Source organism: Asparagus officinalis, chromosome 8 (assembly GCF_001876935.1).
Source record: "Asparagus officinalis chromosome 8, Aspof.V1, whole genome shotgun sequence".
Lineage (NCBI taxonomy): Eukaryota > Viridiplantae > Streptophyta > Magnoliopsida > Asparagales > Asparagaceae > Asparagus > Asparagus officinalis.
In genome coordinates this window covers 80,938,299-80,950,639 of record NC_033801.1, presented here as the reverse complement: position 1 = coordinate 80,950,639, position 12,341 = coordinate 80,938,299, and the positions used below count along the sequence as shown (strand labels likewise).

Here is a 12,341-nt window from a genome sequence, read left to right as displayed (position 1 = left end):
AGGCTTGACCACACCTTGGGTTCTGACTCGTTTAGATGGGGGAAAGGGGAAGAAAAATATAAATTTAACATTGTTTGCGAGTTTTCTTAAGAGGATAAAAAAGGGTAGGAAAAAGAAAATGAGGGAGAAATGGTCTCCCCGATTAGGGGTGTGCACGGTTCGGTGCAAACCGAAAAAACCGACCGAACCGATCGAAAATTAACGGTTCGGTTCGGTTTTAGTTCTAAGTCGGTTCGGGTCGGGTTGAAAATTTTTCAACCCAAACCGCCCGAACCGACCGCCCATAACCCATACCCATTTTCTATTACTCGACCCGTGCTCTTCACTTACTATAAAATCCCAAACTCCACCAGCCCTAAACCTAACTCTCCTCTTCTCCAACCTCAGATCCAGTCGCCGCCGCCTCCAACCTTGGCTCCGATGTTGGGAATTTAACGCTGAAACCCCTAATGCAACGGAAACGCAGAATAGAAAAAGTACACCAAGTTTTAACGAGGTTCGGCAACTGCCTACGTCCTCGGGAGCCACACAGATAATTTCTTATTAATCTAACAAGAAATTACAAATTAAGAGCAAATCTCTAAACTGAGATTCCTCAAACAAACACTGTAGCTACAGTGTTAATTCCCACTTTTAAAATCTCCTTTTCTCTTTTCTCTCTCTTCTTAAATGCCTTTCTTTATCTCTTAAACCCTTTTCTTAATCTCCCCTTAAGATTCTCAGATCCCAAGTGCTGGAGATAAAAGGGGGAAAAACGCAGCTGCGTTCTTTTGGGTTCGCCGCCTGGCTGAAAAATTGGAGGAGGAGAAAAAACGAAATCGCTACTGCGATTTTGTGTCGCCGCCAGAGAGATCGGAGAAAGGGGGAGAAGCTCAGCGCCGCACACACCAAAAAAACCCTAGACCTAGGGTTTCTTATATATAGGGGAAGATGACAGGCTGGCGACAACCTGTCGCCAGCGTCGAAGGGTGCGTTCGTCGGGGTCGCGTTCGTCGAGGGGTGCGTTCGTCGAAGATCGCGTTCGTCGAGGGGTGCGTTCGTCTGTTTTCAATGCAATAATAAATGTAATTTCTTTATTGCTAGAACTATAGTTCATAATGATATTGTTATTCACGCTTGACTCCATATTATAGCTTGGGATTAGTAAAGTTTGGAATATGAGATGTAGGATCAATTTATCTTATTTTCTTTTACTACTCTGCTTGAAGATATTATTATGTCAATTGATATTTTTTTCTTAGGAAATCAATTAAGATATCCTAGTTAAGTATATTGATCCAAGTTTAGCACAAAAATCCATCACATCGATTTTTTTACAATATTTAAATAAATGCCATAGCAAATCTAATAATTCAATATTACAGATTTGAACTCAAAATAAATCTGAATTATTTATAGTAATGAAATAAATAAAAAATAAATTATTTTGATATTTAACCATGTGCATAAAAACTAGTAACAAGTAAAAGTACAAACATCCAAACTAGAATTTGAGATTAATTTCATGCAAAAGATGCGTCCAATCGCATTGAACAAGTTATGTATATAGTTGAACGTAAGTAGCATTTGCATAAGTTGCTAATGTAATTGCAACTAAAATATATGGTTGAGCGTAAATAGCATTTGCACAAGTTATGTATATATAGTTGAACGTAAGTAGCCCTAAAAAAAACCCCACAGCAGCAAAAAATTAAAAAAAAAAAACCAACCCAGCCAGCTACTTGCTTGGGATCTCACTAGGGGTGTGCACGGTTCGGTCCAAACCAAAAAAACCGACCGAACCGACCGAAAATTAGCGGTTCGGTTCGGTTTTAGTTCTAAGTCGGTTCGGGTCGGGTTGAAAATTTTTCAACCCAAACCGCCCGAACCGACCGCCCATAACCCATACCCATTTTTTATTACCCGACCCGTTCTTCACTTACTATAAAATCAAGTCTCCAACAGTCTAACCTAAACCTAACTCTCCAACTCTTCCCCAACCTCAGGTCCAGCCACCGCCGCTCCAACCCTACTGCCCTAGAGAACCTCGTAGACCCAAACTCCACGCTCAGTCCTCCATGGCCACCCCCTTGCCCCTACAGATCTACTGTAGCCTCCCGTTGCTCTCTCTCGATTCTTTTCCAAATCAAAATCCAATTAAAAACGCTCTCCTGAAGTTTCTTCCTCAACTTTTCTCAACCCCTCAGATCGCGGTCCGGTCACCGCCCTCCGTCTCCGTCGCGAGCCCCTGCTCTTCAACAGGTACGCGTTCGCTTCCCCTTCCCTCACTCTAATCTTATCGGCGGTGACCGCATCCCCCACTCAAATTTGCCCTAGCTAGTACGAGAATGTATTTACTGACATCTAGTATTTATTTGAGAAACTGACAGAAAATTTTGTTAAATTTGATGCACAAATGGTAGTTTGCTGGTAAGTTAAATGCCCTTATTTTGCAGCGGGATAATTTGAACAAGATATTTGTTAAGTTGTTAGATTGAAATTTTAGAGTGAAGCTCTAGATGGTAAATGCTTAAAAATTTGTTCTTTTTGCAAGCTTTATTATATTTTTTATTAGTATCTTCGAAATTTTGGAGTTTTTTCAGAGAGTAATGTGATTAGACTCAGACATTTGATCGTGAAGAAGATGGATTTCATGCTGTTTGTAATCTAGAGTAAATGTTTGATTTTAAACTATAACTTGTTGGAGAGTAGGGGTTCAATTGACAACTACTTCAGAATGTTAGCCTGTTATTAAGAACCGAACAAACCAAACCAAACCGCACCGAACCAACTTGCAACGGTTCGGTTCGGTTTTGAATAATGGACGGTTCGGTTCGGTTGTTCAAAATTTGGTAAAAACCGAACCGAACAGTGCACACCCCTATCCCCGATTCGGGCGGGGGAACTGAGGAATTTTTTTGTAACATGTTTAGATGAGGTTGCCCTCCATCAAAATAAATGAGTCGCCAGGATTTAGTCGAAATTTTTTCTGTTTTTTATTTTTTTTATTTACGTATTTTTCCAGTTAGGGGTGCCAAACTGTATCCGTATCCGAGGAAATATCCGTAACCGTATCCGTTAGGATACGAATATGGTTACTCAAATCTATTACCGATAGGATATGATTGCGGATATGGTTTTGTTGTGAAATATCCGTATCCGTATTCGAAAATATCCATATTGGTAATACTCTTACGATAGTTTCGATTCTTAGATTATGGATTTGTGGTTAATTTTGATGATCAAGATGTCTAATCTTAGCTTTTCAATCATAATGAACATATTAACGAACTCTTTTTGTATCACATGACTATATTTTTCTGAATACTATCTAGTTTTCTCATATCCTTTTTGTATCTGCATGCATATCCGTTTATATATCCGCATCTATATCCGTAACCGTATCCGATATTGGCGGATATGGATATGAATTTTTCTTACCAACATATATCCGTATCCGTATTCATATCCGAGATGGGTAAGCGGATATGGATATGGTAAGTACCATATCCGAGCCGTATCCGCTCCGTTAACACCCCTATTTCCAGTAGCATCCTCATAATTCCAACTTTGAGTTGTTTTTATGGTGTTCTAACGTCTCTCTCTCTCCCCATCGCGTAGAACTTTGCCAAATTTATTGCGTCCCTCTCTCCATCTCAGAGAACAACATATTTCTGTCTCCTCTTCTTCTTCTCTCTCTCGCCGCCATCCCATTGCGCAAACATCTGCCGATGTCATCTTACAGATCTTAAAGTTTAAGGTTAAAGTTGGTTCCTTTATCTGCGGAATCGAGAGATTTCTCATTTGCAGGTTAATACGTCTCTCAATTACTTCTCAATTACTTCTCTCTTTGTGATTTTTAAGGTATTTCTCATATGTAATGGACCTGAACAATAAAGTTGCTACCTTTTTTGAGTTTGATTTGTGCTAATTGCTTATGATGGATTTGGTCTACGTTTTTGTCCGCAGAATCCAGAGAGTTTCCATTGGCAGGCCAATAGTTGGTGAGGTTTTTACGAGAAGGAAACATTTTCATATCTAATGTACGAAAATTAGGGTTCACATGAAAAGTTAGCGATCAAGAGAAAGACAGGGGTTGGATCTAGGGCTATGGTTAATGAATCGAGAGAGAAAGAGGAGAGGCATAAAGAATAGAGAAGATAGAGATAGTTGATACTCGGAGCGAGAGACGAGTTTGAGAGAAAGCAGAACTCTGGTAAATTCCAAATGACATCTCTCTGGTTGTGACTTTTAATTCAAGGTCCACCATAATATTAAAAGGTCAACTGGAATTGGACCAATTCCACAAAATCAAATATAATACCATCCAAACACTGAACTTGGTTCTATTTCAGAATTTGAAATGAAACGTTGATTCCCAAACATGTTACAAAACAGAAATTAAGTGTATTTGGTGATTTTGCATCTTGCATCTTAAGGTCCTGTTTGTGTTGCTCTGATGCAAAAACATCCTTTGTGCTGCACACATCCTTCCATATGATATCGACAACATATTTAGCCTTGTTATTTAGCACAATCACAGTGATTTTTCTACCATCTAAAATGGTGTAGATAGTACTCTATTCATAAATATTATGCAATTTAAGTTCCCGCAATCATTGTGATTTCTCTACCATCTATTCACAATCACAGCATGTGAGAAAGTCATATTCAAAATTTTAGCTTTTTCCTTGATAGGAAATGTAGACAGTCTATGCTTCTGACGAGAATAGGATCAAAAGATTAACTCTTTAGTCTCATAACTCTTCCAATTGATCACTGGTTCACTTTTAGTCTCGTATACGGATGATTGTCCTATGCATTAGGCTGAAACATAGATCATTCTTAAATTCAGTTCCATGAAAGAGGATGAAATTTAAAAGTCATTTTTTGTTTGATATTCCGTCAAGCATTCAAATTATTTAGACAAGAGTTTCAAGGTTCTTAAGTGCCCACTCTTATATCAAAAGTCTAGTTAAGACGTGCAATAATGTATCGACATGCTAGACAAAGTCAAAGTTTAAGCCAAGAGTTTACATACCTACATTTTATATAAAACTTCATAGCCTAGTGGTTTCAGATAGTCTTTGTACTTCTCGTCGGCCTACACATAACACAATGAGAACATACTGCAATGAACAATTGATCAAAATGAGGAAAAACACTCGCTTCTTGTAGACATACTACAACAGGCTTGAAAGTGGTTAGCTCTTTGAGAATCAGTTTTCTTCAAAATGATAAATCCAACGCCCAAGCTGGGTAATCTTTATATTTATCAATCAAATATATTGGTGATAGAACATTGTAGGTTAAAATTCGTAGGGGTTCTTTTAAATAATTAGCAATCGGTAGGAAAACACGGGATGGAAAATCAATCGGGAATGCACGCATGACTGCAGTAGCCATGGAGACCTCTGTCAGCAGATGACCTGTCAACGAATGAAGAGCACGACACCTAACTTCTAGCTGGTGCCCAATATCCGATTTACTTGGAGTATTTTGTTTTATGGATTCAGATATCATTTCTCGATTCTTATGCCTGAAAAATGAACAACATTATAACAAGACAATAAACAACGAACAATGAAATAAGTGAGTAGTACCAGTCAATAAACAACATTATAACAAGACAATAAAAGATTGTGGCCAAGCTACTTATTTCATTGTTCGCTGTTTATTGTCTTGTTATAATGTTATTAAATTTTCAAGCATAGGAATCGAGAAATGATTTCTAAATCCACAAAATAATATACTTCAATTGAATCGGATATTGGCCACCAACTAGAAGTTAGGTGTCGTGCTCTTCATTCGTTGACAGGTCATCTGCTGGCAGAGGTTTCCATGGCTACCTGATTAATTTTCCATCCCGTGCTTTCCTACCGATTGCTGATTATTTAAAAGAACCCTTACGAATTTTAACCTACAATGTTCTATCACCAATATATTTGATTGGTAAATTTAAAGATTACCCAGCTTGGGCGTTGGATTTATCATTTTGAAGAAAACTGATTCTCAAAGAGCTAACCACCTTCAAGCCTGATGTAGTATGTCTACAAGAAGCGAGTGTTTTTCCTCATTTTGATCAATTGTTCATTGTAGTATGTTCTCATTGTGTTATGTGTAGGCCGACGAGAAGTACAAAGACTATTTGAAACCACTAGGCTATGAAGTTTTATATAAAATGTAGGTATGTAAACTCTTGGCTTAAACTTTGACTTTGTCTAGCATGTCGATATATTATTGCATGTCTTAACTATACTTTTGATATAAGAATGGGCATTTAAGAACTTTGAAACTCTTGTTTAAATAATTTGAATGTTTGACGGAATATCAAACAAAAAGTCTTTTAAATTTCATTGTCTTTCATGGAACTGAATTTGAGAATGATCTCTGTTTCGACCTAATGCATAGGACAATCGTCCGTATATGAGATCAAAAGTGAACCAGTGATCAGTTGGAAGAGTTATGAGACTGAAGAGTTAATCTTTTGATCCTATTCTTGTCAGAAGCATAGACTGTTTATATTTCCTATCAAGGAAAAAGCTAAAATTTTGAATACGACTTTCTCACATGCTGTGGTTGTGAATAGATGGTAGAGAAATCACTGTGATTGCGGGAACTTAAATTGCAGAATATTTATGAATAGAGTACTATCTACACCATTTTAGATGGTAGAGAAATCACTGTGATTGTGCTAAATAACACGGCTAAATATGTTGCCGATATCATATGGGACGATGTGTGCAGCACAAAGGATGTTTTTGCATCAGACTAACACAAACAGAACCTGGAGATGCAACAGATGCAAAATCACCAAATACGCTTAATTTCTGTTTTATGGCCTGTTTGGGAATCAACGTTTCATTTAAATTCTGAAATAGGGCCAAGTTCAGTGTTTGGATGATATTATATTTGATTTTGTGGAATTGGTCCAATTCCAGTTGGCCTTTTAATATTATGGTGGGTCTTGAATTAAAAATCACAACCAGAGAGGTGTCATTTGGAATTTACCGAGTTTTGTTTTCTCTCAAACTCGTCTCTTGCTTCGAGTCCCAACTCTCTCTGTCCTCTCTATATTCTATCCCTCTCCTCTTTCTCTCTTGATTCATTAACCCTAATCCTAGATCCAATCCATGTCTTTCTCTTGATCGCTGACTTTTCATGTGAACCCTAATTCCCAGTCTTAGCGAGTCCTAGCCGTGATCGTTTCAGCCAATCTCTTCGTCTCCGATGTCAAGCATGAGGATCTCGTGCGCTCGAGGACAATGATACTTTTGAGGACTTCACTTGAGGAGGAGGATCATTTTGGGGTAATTGTTTTGTCTTTTGAGGTATCTAGGGATTTTGCTGAGTATTTTGATTGGATTTCTAGTTTTTGTTAGTTTTAGTTGCTATAATTGAGAAAAGTTTCTTTGAAGAGCAAAAGGCAAGCAAAGTTGATACGAAAGAAATTAGATTAATATTAACTGTGGTCTGCCGTTGAGATAATCTAAAACTGGCACTTCATTTTAATGCACACTGTTTTGATCAGTGAACAATTGTGCAGTAAAATTTATTTAAACAAGCAACATGATGAATTTTTCTTAAAAGATCACAGCTTGCTCGTTTATTATATTACCCATTTTGGAACATAAGCAACATCAACCAATTTATTGTTATAAGCCTATCTCTATAAATTATTATTCAGCTAAGTATTAGTTTGTTTGTTTTAGTGCTCATGAAGCTTATGAGAACATTGTTATATTCAAATTTGTTCGTTATGAAATCAGATTGTTGTTCCTATTTCGTGTTTTAAGTCAATTATTTTGGCATGCTTTCAAGAATCTTGAATCATATAAAAATCATGAATAATAAAGTACAGTCTCAAAATCCATATATGCTTTGAGTCACCTTTTGTGCACATAATTTTTATATGAATAATTATACACACCCAAAGTTTATTTGCAAATTCCACAAAATTAACCCTGTTGAGGGGGAATGAAATGTGCTTTACTGTTCTTTATGGAAGAAGGAGAATTAACCAGTCTTGCAATTGCATATCAAGTATCTGCTCTATAAATAATGTACCTTGAGAGTTGATAAAATTTAGGTTGTTATACTTGAGTTTTATTTATCTTGAAAAGATCCCTTCTATTTCTCTCTTCTATTTGTACAGCCTAGAATGCATATAATTGCTTAGACTTGTTAATTTGTTCATTTATAACTAGAACATTATTCATATATGTATTGATTTTTTTAATTTATTATTAACTTGATCCTTGAGTGTGTTCATTATTCCGGTATCATATGTCAAAATAATCTTGATAGTTTAGCTGTAAAAATTTCAGGAACACTTTCTATGAGTTCTCATCTATAACAAAACCTTGTTTTTCCTTTACTAATTAAAAATTTGTGTTGCTTAGGTGTGATACTAAATAGTGTCTTAAATAGATTAAAGTAATGAAAATCCGTAAAACTATTGCATTGTCCGCATATCTTATGTTTTAGAGGGGTCAGATGGTAGTTAGACGTTTTTTATTTTTGAGATAAGTTGTATTTTAAAAATTTAAAAAACAAGTAAACAAAAGAAAGATCGATGTCCTAAGTTTTGGTCAGATGGTAGGTAGACATTTTTATTTTTGAGATTAGTTGTATTATCAAAATTGAAAATTTAAAAAAACAAGTATACTGAAAAAAGATCAACGTTCTGAGTTTTGGTCAGTGGAGACTGTAAGTAGGACATGGCAATGTCGAGCTTGAGTTGATTATTAGGCATGTTAACTGCCTTAAAGCTATCAGTTTGTGCCTTGTTCAATATAACTGGGATTATAACTTTTACTCATTTCCCTAGATAAAGACAATTTGAGCTTAACTGGATTTATTTAGACTTGTATTTTAATTCTTCACAAACTTGAAATTAGCTACTAAATGTTCAGGTTTTATTTGAGATATGCTTGACATGAGGGGCTATCACAATCTGTGTAATATCGGATAATTGCGTCCTTCTAAAAGACACTTTATGAAGAGATGTTTAAAACATGATATTGGTAAAAGCTAGTAGTATGTTTTCTGTTTTCCTAGATTGTTGCCATGAATTTGTACATCATGAATATTAATTGAATTTATCTCCTTTGCTTATCAAGGCTGAATTTAGTATCAGAGCCCCATACATTATGGATGATAGGTTCATATTAGGCCTCTTTATCAGTTCTTGTTGTGCATTTAGGATAATTCTCGTTTAGCATAGCATTTTCCACTTGATATGCTTAACTTACTGATGATAACAAAAAAAATGTTCAGTGATATCCCTTGCAATTTTCTTTCTCAGAAGCAAATTATGACAATATTTCCATTGCTTGTACTTCTATTCTCTGATTTGTTTCTGTTATAAGACAAATTGAATTCTCAACATCATTTACCTATCTACATATTTCTGTCAGCTGTAAAACCTTTAATTATAGTTTCTTCTATGTTAGTTGCACGCCTATGATTATAGACTAGATCTCAATTCAAAGAAACAATTGAAGAATTCCCATGATTGCTAGTTTCTCTTGTGAGATAGGAGATGGAGTGATCTCTCATGGAAGTAATTTTTTTCTTGTAATAGAGGGTTTATTCTACTGCCAAATAATTAGGAACTGGTAAAGGGCCACTTTTTATATTTTCTTTTTATTTATTAATAATTATGCATATTGCCTATTGTAGATTCTAGGCCTGTTTTTCTTGAGTTTGTAGTTCTGCATCTTTAAAATTTTGATCCTACTGTAATTCACACATGAAAAATGTAACTGATTATGTACTTTAATGATCAATAGTTGTGTATAGAAACACTAAGCTTCTGCTGCTTGCTGGATAAATGTTTATCATCCCTGTCACTATATTTAGGAGGTGGTAGCTGGACCTTTGTTGCTGGATGGTGTTTGGTTAGATGCATATATTTTGTCATTTTTGAATCTTTGATGTCTCTTAGATGCATTTATATTGTAATTCTCACATAAAAAAATGTATGCTTTTGTTTCTGTTGCTGTCTCCTTGTTAGGGATGTCAAATGGGTAGTTTTGGGTCATAAATGGGTGGACACATTTATGACCACTTGACTATTTATGACCCATTTAGTATTTGCTGACCCATTTAGTATTTGCTAATGAGTTACTTTTCATCCACCCATTTACTACATGGGTGATTCATGGGTGACCTAATAACCCATTTAGTTATGATGCTTGTATATATATGTTAGTTTTAGGGATCTACTTGCAAACTTTTAGGGTTTTTTTTGTAAACTTATAGTGGATTTTTTTGTAAACTTTTAGGGGTTTTTTTTTGCAAATTTTTAGTTTTTTTTTGCACTTTCAACCTGAAAGATCATGAAATGTCTTTATAAAGCAAAGAACACATAGGTAAGCATATAAAGTAAACATAGTAGATGAGCTGTCAACATAACTTAATTGAGTACAATCCATAATTGGCCCCTTGTACAACATTTAAGTTTCATAAAAGAGGCAAGATGCATAACGAGGAATATGATCAAACAAAAGACCAGTTCACAATCATAAAAGCTAAACAGTGGTGAGAATCGTCGTTGTTAAGGACTTTCCAAGCTACAGCCTGCACATAGGATACGGGGCGCCCAATGCTCGATACCCATATAGGAGCACAAGAAGAACTTGGTTGAGTAGAGATTGCACTCTCTCCTCCACCTGGATGTGTAGCAAATTCATCTCTTTGATAACCATGGACTTTGCTGCCTTGCAAGCTTTTTCACCAGTTCTGGGCTGATAGAAAATAGGAATTCGTCACTAGTTTTACTTTTTTCGTCAAAGACAATCTACAAAAGCTATTATATGAAGATAATCTATGAAATGCTGCATCTTACATTTTTTGTAGATAATTACAGCGACCTACACTTGCTGGCTCATGCGGATACAAGAGTATTCAAGATGAAATGAGACTACAATGGCACAAGCAAATAGATGGAATAGCACGCTAAAGGACGATGCCAAACAAACCACTGCTGACATGCTTATTTGCGAAACTAATTAAATAAACCAGCAATGCAGTTCTCCAAAAGAAGTAAAGAAATACTAAGTGGAATCGTGGAACCAATATGCTACAAATAGCTTTAACAGTTCATGAAATATTTATTCTTAAACCATCCTTCATTCTGCAATTTCTATCACGAACCTCGACCCTAATTAGCAAAAGTGTAAGAGATAGAAAAGCTAATTATACGTCTATGGAATGATTATCAAACCAAAACTAAATAAGGAATAAATCCCGCTAAAATAATCATTCTAGAGGACTGCAATACCAGATCAGTTAAGTAAAATCATGAAATGTGTTTGTTGAACAGGAGCACAGGAAGAATGTAACAGAATGAGCACAACTGCACATGTTGTCAGTCAAGAACATATCTACGGAGCGTCAGAACCGACACTGTTATTTAGTAATACCTCAAAGAAAATACACATATAGATTTCACCTTCAGATTCAAAATTTTGATTATCACTAAAATCATGCACTAACAAATGTCCTTCAATATCTTCCAGAGTTGCATTTAGATTATAGGATACAACTATGTTAGTCTAATATAACACATGTACACCATAAATTTATAGAAGATAACAAGAAAAAGTAAGAAACTTACAAGGAACCTCATCTAACCAAGAACCAAGGCATATTTGAGCTTTGGTATTTTTCGGAAGAATACGATTGCGATACTTATCAAGCACACGACTAGCTATGCTGAAAGCAGATTCAGAGGCCACTGAAGTAACATGGATACTAAGTATATCACGAGCCATCAGGGATAAATGAGGACACTTCTCAGATTCTACTTTCCAATATTCAAGAACATTCAGATTCTCATTTTTCTTCCAAGAAATCATCTTTTTATCTAAATACTTTTCTAATTCAGACTTGGTCCTACTGACTGAAACTAGTTGGCTCTCAAACTGTTCAAACTCAAGCATCTCATCATCACGAATACCTCAAAGAAAAACTTGACTATATTTGACCTTTAATAACTCCTTGGCAACTGAGTTACTTCCAGTGGCATGGCTAGTAAACATTATAGTGACTGAAAGAAAAGAGAAGCAGAAACATGGGTTCCCTGAAACTCTTAATCACATATTATAGACAAGAACAAGGTTTATAACTCCACCAATCCAAATAACATTAACCATACAAACATAACCACTACAGTCTTTGCCGGCATGAATTTCTTCTACAATTGTGCATCCTGTATTGTGTGCGAGTGCACTTATTACTTAGGGTCTGTTTGGCAAAAAGAACATGAGTAGAACTTATAAACTAGCTCACCAATTTTGGCCTTAAACCGATTTGTTTTCGTCCATTCTTCTCTTGGTTCAGAACTAAACTAGTTT

The 12,341-nt window shown here is 35.8% G+C and overlaps 1 long non-coding RNA gene across 1 annotated transcript; it reads left to right on the top strand.

The window, feature by feature from the left end:
• On the top strand, positions 5,861-11,871 carry LOC109822193. The gene is made up of 2 exons (XR_002242050.1): positions 5,861-7,289; positions 10,843-11,871. It is a non-coding gene; the product is annotated as an uncharacterized LOC109822193 (long non-coding RNA).